Source organism: Protopterus annectens, chromosome 17.part0, assembly GCF_019279795.1.
Source record: "Protopterus annectens isolate FY-2018-M chromosome 17.part0, PAN1.0, whole genome shotgun sequence".
NCBI classification, from domain to species: domain Eukaryota; kingdom Metazoa; phylum Chordata; order Ceratodontiformes; family Protopteridae; genus Protopterus; species Protopterus annectens.
In genome coordinates, this window is record NC_056751.1 from 474,917,214 (window position 1) to 474,930,973 (window position 13,760).

Sequence of the window (13,760 nt, forward strand, 5' to 3'; positions counted from 1 at the left end):
CAAGACCTGGGCATACTGGGCATGCCTCCTTCTGTCTACATGGGCAGGCTCAGGTGGTTCTTCCTCCAATTCCCTCTGTGCATGTGATGGCCTTGGCAATGGTGGGTGGCTTTGTGGCCTTGCCCTGTCCTGTTCCTGCTGCACCTGTTTCCGCAGGATCATATTGTGTAGCATGGCACATACTATGAACATTTGTGTACATGAAGCTGAAGAGTACTGCAAGGCTCCACCGGATATGTCCAGGCAGCAGAACCACGACAGGAGCATCCCAAACACATGCTCTATTATGATTCTGGTTTGTGCATGTGCCTCATTATGGAGTTCTTGTTCGGAGGGGTGTCATCAGCCACAGCTCCAGTGCATAGTCAGCATGCCCCAATAGGTGGCCATATGGGATGTTCCCACTGGCAAATGACTGGTACAGCTGTGTCATATGCCAGATGTGGGAGTTGTGATAGCTTGCTGGGCTGCCACCACACACATTCAAGATAATGCCCTGGACATCGCACATGACCTGGCAGTTGATGCAGGGGAAGCCCTTGCTGTTTATGTATACCCTACCCCGCTCACCACATGGTGTTTTGATGTGTATGTGCATGGAGTCTATAACATCCACTACTTCAGGGTATTCTGCTATTTGGTGGAAAAGACGCATACTGCTGGTCAATGCCTCATGAGTGATGAGGAAATATATGTGCTCACCGGCATGTGCTGACATGGCATCCAGGAACTGGTGGGGTACCCTGGACGCTGATATCTGTAAGATCCCCATGATATCATAAACCATAAACCATAGCACCACCACTGCCTTACTCTCTTTTACTAACACTATCCTTCACCATAAAAACAATGGCCATCTCTCCTCTGCTACTTTCCTAGACCTATCTAAAACATGTGACATGGTCCCACACAAATAACTCCTCTCTGTACTCAATAACCTATCCTTTTCTCAATCAGTCACCAACTGGTTTCAAAGTTACCTGTCTGACTGCCAGCAATCTATTGTATGGCAAAATGACATATCTCCCCAACTACCTGTCTCTATTGGTGTTCCCCAAGGATCCATCCTTGGACCCCTACTCTTCTCTATTTTCACCAATATTCTAGCCTCTGCCACCAAACATGGCACACTCATACAATACGCAGATGACTCAACCATCATCTGCTCCGGCCAGTCCCTACCTGAACTGCAAAAGGTCACACAGTATGCCTTTTCCTCTGTTGAAACTTGGCTATCCGATGCCCAGTTAATACTCAACCCAAACAAAACTAAACTCATCTTCAAACCCACAAAACATACTCAAAACAAGTCTCACTTTAACATCACAGCAAAAGACAACACCACTATCCACCCAACAGATGACACCAAATGGCTAGGAGTTGAATTAGACAACAATCTCAAATTTGACATTCACATATCCATGACCATAAACAAAGTCCACCAAAAACTAGGAGCCTTATACTGAAATAAACAACTCCTCACCAAAGCAGCTAGGATTTCAGTTGCAATTTTGCACCTTATCTCCACCCTACTTTATGCCTCTTCAATATATACCAACCTAAGGCAATGCAATCTAAATAAACTCGAGACCTGCTACAACAAAATCGCCAAATTCACCACCGGGGCATCCTACCACAGTCATCACTGTCTCTCACTTACTGAACTAGGCTGGCTAGAACTCCCTCACCTCCTTCAATGGTATCAACTCACACTCACCCACAAACTGGTTAACCATCCTCTAAAGGTGCCATCCCTCCAGTATCTAGTCCAACTCTATCTCACCACCAGACCACTATGATCCAGCAACAAAAATCAATTATAGTTTACTAGAGCCAATAACACTGCTGGAGAAGCACTATTCTCTAGCGCTACAGCCAAATTATGGAACACCCCCCCCCCCCACAATAACCTCTCTACCGTCATGCACCCACTTCAAAGCTTTACTTAAAGTGCACCTAAAAACATGCTGGATATGCCCTTGTAACTCTCCCCTCTAACTTCTCCCATTCCATCTACCCTCTACCTCTCTTCTACCCCACAAACTACCTTTGATTACAGCAAGTTCTGATACTTCCATGCCTATCTACTTATTATCTGGCAGTAGCTTCTTACTGTAACAATTGTTAATATCTGCTATGACTTAGTGGATAGAACAGATGCTAGTTATCTACTGAATGTACTATGTTCTTCATCTGTAACTATGTAATATTTTAATTGCTAGGATTCTTAATCTGTAACTATGTCTGTAATATTTTAATTTGTGGAGCTTTTCTCCCCGGGCCTCCTCTGAAAATGGACCTGCATCCAGTCGGACATTCCCGGTCAACAAATGTAAATAAATAAATAAATAAACATCCCCAGTTGCCCTTTGGAAGGAACCTGTGGCTAGTGTTCTTAAGCCTACACATACCTTGGTATCCGCTGGGATGGGTTCCCCTCTGTTGGATCTGTGTGTGAGGCGGGGCTAGCACAGTTCAACAATTTGCTGTAGAATGTCCCTGTCTACCCTATAGTGCTCCACTATCTCCACCTCATGTAGGCCCTGGTAGGTTTCCCTGGGTCTGTACACTCTTCTCCTCCTCCTCAGTGTGGAATGGTCATCAGCATTCACATCCTCGCCACCCTCAGCCTCTTGCACATATTGATGTATGAGAGCAACAGCAGCCCCCTATCATTTTGTTAGTTTTGTCAGGTAAAATGTCTCCATCTGTGTACACCAGTGGTGTAGAGTTTGTGGTAAAAACCAGAGTGAAAGGGATTTGCATAGTTTATAGTAGTGTGCTGGGCTGGGGTGCTGCCTGTGTAATTGGCTAATTCTGATATATTTCACCTGGCAGCTATGCTAGTTCTCCTTGATTGCCTTCCTACTGATGTTTTCCCTTCTCATTACCTTCTTGTTTAAAACCCGAGGTGTGCCATGCATACTCAGTGCTCACATGTGATCAGAGCTGCTATTGCTTTTCTTTTTTTTTTTTTGTTTAAAACCCAGCATGCGACACACACACCCATTTAAGCAGGGAATACAGTGGTTAACAATATGAGACACACCCCTTCCTTAGCTCTACTTAGCTAAGAGCAAACACGGGCCACAGGGCTCCAATAAGTTTACACCAAGCATGACACACCCCGTACTGAAGTCATCCTCTTGTCCTGCCTACATGGCCCTCTATTCCTGTACCTGCACTATTAGGTGCAGGCTTCCAGTAGGTAGAAATCTGTGATTCAGTATAGGTCCCTTCATTTGCATACCCCAGTGTGCAGGTCCATAGTTACACTTCTGAAGTACACCCTTTCCCCTTGGCAACCAGTGCTCCCTTACCTTGTTTACATTCTACCTGCCATTGACTATAATGGCACAATGCATATTTCTGTTAAATGGCAGTTTTTCCCTTTTTTTTTAATTTTTGGCACCCCCGTGTTTGTGCGCCACTGCCATTAGCTTAAATGGCCAAGATCAGCTAAAAAAATAAAAGTTTTATTTTTACAAAAATTATGTTGCTTTTAATGCCAATGGCCTTATATTTGGTCATTGGCTTGTCTGGTCTACATAATACATGCTTTTTATGAGCTGTCATACCTCCATTTTGTCAGATGCAAAAATGTATACTAGCCAAATACATTTTTGCACTGACACTGTTCCTATACGGAATCCGTTCAGCTTGTTGGATCGCAAAATCACCTCATTTGCATGTTTTTCACCAGCAAATTAGGTGATTTGCATACTGAATATAATTCCATGCAGGAAGAGTATAGGGCAGCTCATGCATGCGAAAACGTCCCTATCCTGAATCACATGGCGGCCATATTGCATGCAGGAGCGGCTATACTGTTCCTGCATGGAATGTGGCCATTCGTGATTCCTGCCCAAAGTATTGCGCAGAAAATATGACAGTTTGTTATCCTGTTGCACACAGCACAACTTTCTATTAAAAATTAATTTTCCATTCTCCTTTACTAACTCAATCGTAAAGCATGTCTCACACACACACACACACACACACACACACACACACACACACACACACACATATAAATAGCAACCAGAAAAATATGTACCTGCCTTAAAAAATAAGTAAAAATATGTGCATTTTACTACATGTAAAATGACAGAAAATATGTTTATATGAAAATAAAATTGTGTATGATTTTCATTTCATAACATCAAATTAATGATAGAATTATGTTATATACTGCTTTTCTGAGCACAAAGAATTTTGAACTTTGCATGTTTCTTGTGAACCCATAAGAAAAACAGAGCAATCAATGGCTATATAAAACTATTGATAACTCTTACCTGTTAGTAAAGGACCATATTTCTGAAAACATTTAACACAGTAGGTAGTTTTGGAGTGGTGGTCAGTGTTATTCATTTAGAAATTTAAAGGTCAATATTAAGTAGGAAGGAGGCTTTACCTTCCACTGGGACCCTTTTGTATTTTGTCAGGGTGATTCAGTGACTTTTCTGTAAGGTGAGGGCTGAGATGAATGATACACCATAGTTCATTTCCTGACCTCTGGAGAGATTGTGTTTCAGTGGGAGTGCAAGATTATTAGATTAAAGCAATATTCTATAATGGGAAGTAAAACATTGATACCTATGTCTTGCCATGGTTCTTTAGTTAGTGCGTGATAAATTTTACAAGCCACCATAAGCTGTGCAAGAGTATTTTGTACTTGTTAATCCACATGAAGTATAAAGAATAGGGTTTGGTCTAATTTAGGATGAAGCTCTTTTGTTGTGTTATGTAGGATCCCCTTCAAAAGATCTAAACCTCAAAAGACAGAAAATCAAAATATCTAAAACTCAAACTATTGAAAATTGAATTTGCCCTTTCCCCAGTATTGTGCGATCTTAGACTTGGTATATATAATTAGCAGGGGGAGCGGGGGTGCAGTGGAGGCTTGCCCCCTGCATTAAAACTATTTTTCATATTTTGAGTTTTAGATATTTTGATTTTCAGTCTTTTGAACTTTTGAACTTCTGACATAGACCCATTATGTAACACATAGCCTAATGGAAAAGTTCCCAGAGGTGCAGTGGTTGTGCTGACATGCTCCTTAAGTACAGTGACAAATCAACTTCATATATTCATGAAAAACTTAAATGATTTTCACTTCTGATGCAACTGCAATAAAGTAAAGATATATTCTGGATCATTGCTTGCAAATCATGAGAGAAAAAACTGTACAGTGGGAACAGGTAAATTCTGAGTTTATCCTGCTGGAGAAGATGCACTGAACAGCCTGGTGACCTCAGAGAAGAGGATAAATAATGCCAAGATGAATGCTGGTATGATTTAACAACTCCCTGGAAAATGCAGTAAGGGACTTTCATATTTATGCAGACTTGGACTTTTTAGCAGTCGCGGGAGAGTAGCTTTCTTTTCAGTCCAATGCAAGAACAGGGAGAGATTTGAACATTTAAAGTATTATACCAAGCAATTCTTAATATATTTTTCATGGGAAAAGGACATTTCTCTGGCCAGAAAAGGCAATGAAGGTGCTGGAATCTTGGAATCCTGACAATAGTGACCAAACTGCATACATGATGGTTAGCAATACCTGAATGAGTAACAAGTCCCTTTGGTGCAGAGTGGAAGAAGTTAGGTGTTGTGCTTTGAAAGTTTAGGCAGAACTCCTACAAGAAAGAAAGCACAGAAGCTCATAAAATACTAATGACATGTGTTGACTGTAAGCTGTATAATGCAAAATATGTCCTGAAACCAAACAACACTGGATGTGATGGTAAGACAGAGAAGGCTGATAGTGAATACTCAAAAAGATAGCTTCTGCAGAGGATTAGTGACTGTAGACTGTTACAGCAATGACATGAAAGCTTATGATTACAACAGGAGTAGGGAAAAATAAGGGAACTGGTATTAAAATAACCTTTTTCAGATTTTCTTGTTTGCAAAAGTATGCAAAGTATAGACTAGACTCATTCACTTTAACAAGTGTTATGTATAGTTCTGTATTTCATTTCCTCAGTGGGTGGATGGCAAGAAATGCAGGATTTAGACAACTAAAATTTTTGATACACAGTAGTCTGAGGGTCGAAGATAATGTTTTTAATTATAAATTTGTATAATTAGTGGCTAAAGAGCACATGGCAGTTGGTATCTTCCAGATGGAAAATAGAAAAAAAGAATGCAGCATGATGCATTTGGGGAAAGGAATTGAAGCCTTTTCAGTTGCCTTAATCAAAAGGTTAGTTGTTAAATTGTTTTTGGAAAATGAATTAAATAAATAAATAAATACGCATTTGTTAAAAAATAAACAAAAAACAAAGGTTGATGGCTGATTGACTGATTTAAGAACGCTAATTTAGTTCCGTAAGATTATAGATGGCAAGCTCAAGAAAGCAAGTTGAAGGAATGTAGGCAAAGACTCTGGGAGGGGGAACTGAATATCTAAAAGGCAAATATGCACAAATGCAGAGCAACAGCAATAAGACACAGAAAAAAGCTCCATTGGGATGGTTAAGTCATGGATGATTAGGAAAAGATACAATACATATTAGAGCTCATAAGGAAATACTTACAACAAATGCAGCTCAACTAGCATGTGTAAAAATGTTCATACTTCAGCCAGTGTGGTGGGGCTGAATCCCCATCTGTGACAATGAACCAAAAAACTGCAGCCATCTCTATCTGTTTCTCTTGTTTGTCCCCCTGCTTGCCCCAATTTCACCACTTTCATAGCTTCCTTTTTTTTCTTTTCTTTATTTGAAATTAGCATGGGTTTAAGTGACTGTAAGCAGCCTTAAGCAGGAGTAAGTGAAGCTGAGCTCATATAAGCATCGCTTAGCTCCAATCAAACCCATGCAAACCCGCTTACAACTGCTTTACAACAAAATAATCAGCCCTTGTACGTCTCAAACCCAGGACCCTGTACACTGTAGCCAAAATGATTTATGACTAAGCCATTTCAGACGTAAATAAATTTGATGTTTTCTCAAACATATCATCCAGCACAGTCATTCAACAGTAGGGGAAAAGTATTTATATATGTAAATGTATGTATGTATATATATGGTTCTACCTCACTTCAACGACACGCCGGAACATCGACACGAAAACCGAGAGCACCAGAAGATCGAAAGCTGAGAAGACCGACACGACGGGACCCAGAAGATCGACAGTGGAGAACACCGACCCGACGGATGAAAGCACCGACGCCGAGGATGCCGACATGGGGAAAGGCTGTGTAAGTATGCGGTAGTGACGGACGTTAGGGTGCGAGTAAGGTAAGTGTGGATATTGACGGTCTGTGGGGATAGGGGTGGGTTAAGTGAGTTAGGGTTAGGAGCGGGTCAGGTAAGTGCGGTAGTGATTGTGTTTGGGTTAGGGGCGGGATAAGTGAGTTAGGGTTAGGAGCCGGGTCAGGTAAGTGTGCGGTAGTGATTGTGTTTGGGTTAGGGGCGGGATAAGTGAGTTAGGGTTAGGAGCCGGGCCAGGTAAGTGTCTGGTAGTGACGGACCTTAGGGTTAGGGTTTGGGTTAGGGTTGTAGGTAGTTGTGTATGTGAGGTTTAGTGTGGGTTTGTAGGGATTTTGGTGTGCTTGTGTTGCATATGTGGTTTTTGGATGGGGAATGTGTTTTGTTTGTTGATTGTGGTGTGTGAAGTGTATGAGGTTTCGTGTTTGTGTACCGTCGGTTATTTCGTTGTCGGGCATGTGGAATTTTGTGTTTTGTACTGTCGGTTATGTGGTTTCGTGATTGCGTTGTCGGTGTTTTGGTGTTTCGGTTATGTGAGGTAGAACCATATATATATATATATATATATATATATACATATATACATATATATATATATATATATATATATATATACATATATATATATATATATATATATATATATATATATATATATATATATATATATATATATATATATATATATATATACACATATTAAAACAACAAGGAAAAAAGGTACCAAACTAACAAACACTCTTGAAGGTGTCTGGTGCACAAAAGTGAAGCTGCAACTGAAAACATTAAGCTGTTTTTTAATAAACACACTCGCTTTTTGTCAGGATGCAGTCCGGACTACTTCAGACAAATGAAAACATTTAAAACTGGTACATTGATGTACTCAGTCTAATACATCACATGGCCTAGAACCCCCAATCTTTAAAAAGCTAATAAATCAGTGATTAAAAAAAGGAGTGTCAACATCCACACAGTCCACCCTATGACAACATTTTCAAACATAAAAAGAACTTCAGCCAACTTAATTCATTCAAAAGTGCTGATCATGAATTGACCTTATTATATTTAAAACCACTTTCCCCAAAATGGAAAGAATTACACTTAAAAAGAATGACAGTTCATAGTAACCAAACACATTTTGAATGAAACCTGCCTCCCTGTTAAAATATTAGCTACTATTGAATTTCATTTTCAACTATATGCACAGAAGCCTCTGCTATATGATCTCAACAAAACTTAAGGTTAATACATCAAGCCTCTAAAAGTTGTCAGCTCCTTATGATGGGTTAAAATTGTATTTCCCATGATTATCTCCACTTTTATATATCCCAAACAGTTTTTATACTTGGCATTTGGCAGTCCGTGGTTACCAAACTCATGTTGCATAGCAAGGAGCTCTTAACCATGCCCGACTCATGCGATGCTTTTGTTCACAACTGTGTACGATAGAAGGGTCATATGGGTCAAATTCAAAACCTTCCCCAAGTGAATATATAGAAAACATAAAGAAATATTATATGCAACTACATTGCAATAATCAAACATCACTGCTAGAATACTTAAAAACAATTACAGTTAAACAATGTAATGGGAAATAAGAATCCCCTAAGGGGAAACCCTAGACTAATTCTCACTACTTAACTATAGGAACCCATTAAACCAGAACCATGCTACTTCTAATCAATAACATAAGACAAATTCACCCAGTCCATTATATAACATTCACTTAGGCAATACAGCACAGGTTACATCCCAATATTATTCTATTTATTAGTTTTATTTTAACTGGAAATAAATTGCTTGCTGTTATATGCCATTACTTAAGCATTTAACATGCTAAGTTGGCATGCTGCATTACAATTATTGTATTATATACATTCAATCGTCTTTTGGAGACCGAAGCAACTGCTTATCTTTAGGGGTTCAATAAAAGTTAACTAATTGTATCTTGCTAAACTTTTTAACTTTAGTATACTCTTAATGGAACATGCATCATTCAGGCCAGGAAACTTATGGGCATTCAATTTAATTTAATTAGAAGTAGTGTGCTTCTGGTTTAATGTGTTCCTGTAGTTAGGTAGTGAGAATTCGTCTAGGGTTTCCCCAGTTTACTATCAATTTGTCGATCGCAACTTGTGCAATTTACAAAATGTCGAGAGAGCCGTATGTCCACTCAAAACATCGACACAAAAAATGTCAGAACTTACATCAATGAATGCAATACAGTATTCGCTGTTGTGAATTCCGACATTCCAAGCCAGATTGCACTATAGTTGGGATCGGGAAATGTACTCTTACCCTCACTGTAGTGCAATCTCGGAGTTTGTATATATAAGTAGGGGGGTGTGTTGCACAGTAAGGAGCTAGTAAGTAGTGGTAGCTAATATGTTAACTGGGAGGCTGGTTTCATTCAGTAGGTGTTTGGTTACTATGAAATGTCATTCTTTTAATCAATGTTTTATTAGCTTTTTAAAAATTGGGCATCCTAGGCCATGTGATGTGTTAGGCTGATGTTGATTGATGTTCAATGTACCAGTTTATATTGTTTTCATTCGTCTGAAGAAGTCCGGACTGCGTCTGGATGAAAAGCAAATGTGTTTATTAAAAAACAGCTTATCTTTTCCAGTTGCAGCTTCGTTTTTGTGCATCAAACGCCTTCAAGACTGTGTATATATATATATATATATATATATATATATATATATATATATATATATATATATATATATATATGTGCATTGTATTTGCACATTGGATCCACACTCTGAACCTCTCACTGCAAAACATCTAAATAAAGGCACTGTTAATGGGGGTGAAGGGGCCCAAAATAAGTACCTCTTGCAATTATTGATATCATCCCCTCCTCCACAGCTGAACAGATCTGCCTTGCAACACAGTAATCAATACTTGCAAGTCTCATACCAAGGACACTACACAACATGGCCACAACAAGTTAACAGTAATCCATCTCAGCTGTATGATGTGAGGATGATATCATTAACATATCATGCAGAGCAGTCTGTCTACCATAAGGAATGTACAATGTGGAAGTAGTAAACATTCCAATGATATATACACACACACACACACAGTGGGACATACCTGTCAACTGTGTAGATCAGCACTGAATGACAATATGTAAGCAATCATAGTGTGTGTTATGTATCTCAAGACATGTATATTAGTGTGGCAAATAGCTGGAGGTGGAAGTAATGAAGTCATGATAGACACATGAGTTTCAGACCCCACCACCTTCAGGACAGTCATGTTAACATGAAAAGTAGCATGCACACACTTCAGAGATTTGTAATTGGCTTACCTGTAATCTGTCCCTGTATATACGTCCCTAATGATAGGCTGCGTCCACATGTGACACTCTTCTGTTTTGTAGCAAGGCAGAACAGTGCAGCTGTGGAGGAAGGAGATTTAGAGAGTGTGGACCTGATGTTTGAATGCACTCCATAAATATATATATATATATATATATATATATATATATATATATATATATATATATATATATATATATATAGATATATATCGGAAGACAGACAAGACAGCATACAGGGGCGGTATATGACACGTGGTGGGTAAACACCTTGGATGGGGAGTGGTGTTTGGAAACTGGAAGCCTATGAGCCCCCAACCAGAAACAGTGGGACAAGGGTTCCCACCCATGGGTAGTGATAACTGCACCTTCACAGCCCTGAAGGTGGCTGAGCTGGGGCTGAGCAGGAGGAGCATGCAGACCCTGTAATTGTGTACTGAGGGCCTCAAGGTGGTGTAGCAGATCCCCCAATTCTCTGTGGAGCTCCCCATGCACCAGACACTGGACCTGACTTCAGGTGACAGGATCCTGTCTGTGTGTTTTCCCGGGGGGGAACGAACACCATCCCCTGAGGTAGTTCCACCTGAAGGTAGTGCAGGACCAGCAGATGATGAGGTCCCAGGGTGGGTCCCAGATGTGCTGTGGCCTGGTAACATGGCCAGATGAGGTGGGAGAGGTGGTTCTGCTGGGAGCAGCCTTCTTAAACATGCGATTGTGTCGCAGTTATAGAACATATGTGGGTAGTAATAGTCCACACAATTCAGGATTACTTCTAACAGCATGCATAAATATCCCCATTAACACAAAACACCAGATTTGGAGCAGTCACTTAGCAAACAGAACACATTCATATATGGAACCATAGTGGCCCTTACAATGGCATGCAGCTGACATTGTTAGCAACAAGCCACCAATGATAATGTTTCAACATGGAACATGACTAGAAACACATTGCAACATTTGTCGTACAATACGATATATGTCCCAAAAGTAGGTTTGCTTTAAACATATCCATTGAGTGGTGTGTTCAGATTATTTTTGCAGATTTTGTGGCGGGAGACAGAGATGTCAATTAACAACTATTATATCCTTGCAGTATGAGGTCTTCAGACCTTTTTTCCTCATTATGACTTTCAGGCACCATGTCACAAGAGTGGCTTCCAGTTTATTCCCCCCAGGAAAATAATGTGATCATCAAATACCTGGTGCAGCACCACCAAACCCTCTTTGATCTGCAGGAGAGGACTGCCCTGTGGAACGAGCTCATCCACAGGGTAAATGATGTCTGCCTGCAGCCCCCCAATGCATGCTGAGGAGCTCCTTGCCAGCTTCAAGGCACCTGCTCCTGCCCACCAGCAAAGCCAAGACCCAGCTGATAGCATTGTGGATGTGGGTGCTACCTACACAATGGATGAGGAGTGTGCAGGTAAGGCCACAGGGCACATCAGTAGACCACTGTTGCTTATCCATCTACATTTGTAAACTTTTATCATGCATATGTGAGATAATATATATATATAGTCTGTTGCTGCAGTGTAGTAATGAACAGATGTGCATAATCTGAAGTTTTGTGGGTTTGTACTGTTGATGTACTGAAATGCTGCTCCTACCCTGTACCAATGCCACAGGTGTGGCTACTGACATCACATTTCTCACATAACTATGTAGGTCCCTCTGGTATACCTCTGAGGCAGCAACCTGTAGCTGCTGAATATGGTGTTGTTTGTTCAGGTTTGCCAATACACCGGCCATGTTATGGCCTTGGTATTTGCTGTGCACACATTTAACACAACTACCCATAATGCTTGCTGTACATGTTCACTTACTGTTGCTGTTAACTGCACTGCATCACAGTGGTCACCATGGTGGCATATCTGAAGGGTATGTAAGAGTCCTGCAATATAACTAACAACCTGTCATTGCAAGATGTGTACACAGAGATGAACATAATGCTAGGACAAATGGCCTACAGTAGGAACATGTCTGAAACATCACCCTTATACTGTGCTACAACAGTGTATATGCCACTATTACAATGGCAACTGTTACAGAGCTACACAATGGCATATCAAAATACCACATTCCACAACCCTTATAACCTGTAATGTGATCCTAATATGAGCAATGAATGTGTAATATGGAATCCTATGTTAGGACAGCAAATATGGGGAATACAGACCTTAACAAACACTGGAAGCATATGTGTGCACACACTCCAAATAACATACTGTGGAAGCAGCTTTTGAGGTACTGACAGCATTCACTCTTCATGAGTATGCAACTTCCAGCAAGTACAGGTCCTCAATGTCACACCAAGAAATGGTCTGCTGTCCAAGACGTATGCCCATCACATTTGCCCACTCACCTGCAACAGAGGCAGCTGTGGCTTGCACACATCTTACAAGACATGGAATGAATCCCATATCCAACAGGTAGCATGCAGGAGTGGGAGATGTAGCCTTACCTCACCATTGCATATACCATGGGAAACAGTGCAGACAGTCATGTATGTGACGACGAAGTATGGGACAACATTAATGTAGAAAATAAACAGATGGCCATCCAAGACAGATGATGACACATGTTGCAAACTGGTCATGCAGGCTGCCTATAAACATGCTGTAACACTGAGGGAGTTGCAGGAATGTCTAGCAATTACTGGCTGTACAGTAGCTGTATCAACAATTGCCCGGACTTTGCATAAGTTTGGCCTATGGGTTAGGGTAATCAGATGGGGCAGTTATTCCACAGGAAACATCAGCCAGGGCTCTCTACAGGTAGCATATGCATAACATCAAAAGTCCCCCAAAGGCATGTGTTGCAATGTATAATGGTGTACCAAGACCAAGTTTGAAACCTACAGACAGTATCAATTAAGATACATGTGCTGCACAAGCAACATCTCACTCCACCTCAGGCCCACCATTCCCATCTGTACCTTGCAGGTGCCAGTGTACAACTGTATGTTTGCCATTCATTAGCAGGGACTAGGCTGGTACACATGGTGTTCTGAATTTGGGATACTGCAAAATGACACTCATGTGTGGCCCATAGTTGTTAAGCATCTGCAAAAAGGCTGAGGATGGGGAGGGGTCTCATTCTGAAACACAACAGTGAACTGAAGCAGACATCCAAAGCTCACTAAGAATGGCTGTATCTGCACACAGTCAATGTCATGAATTGTGGCAGACATAACCCTGACTTCACAGCAATAG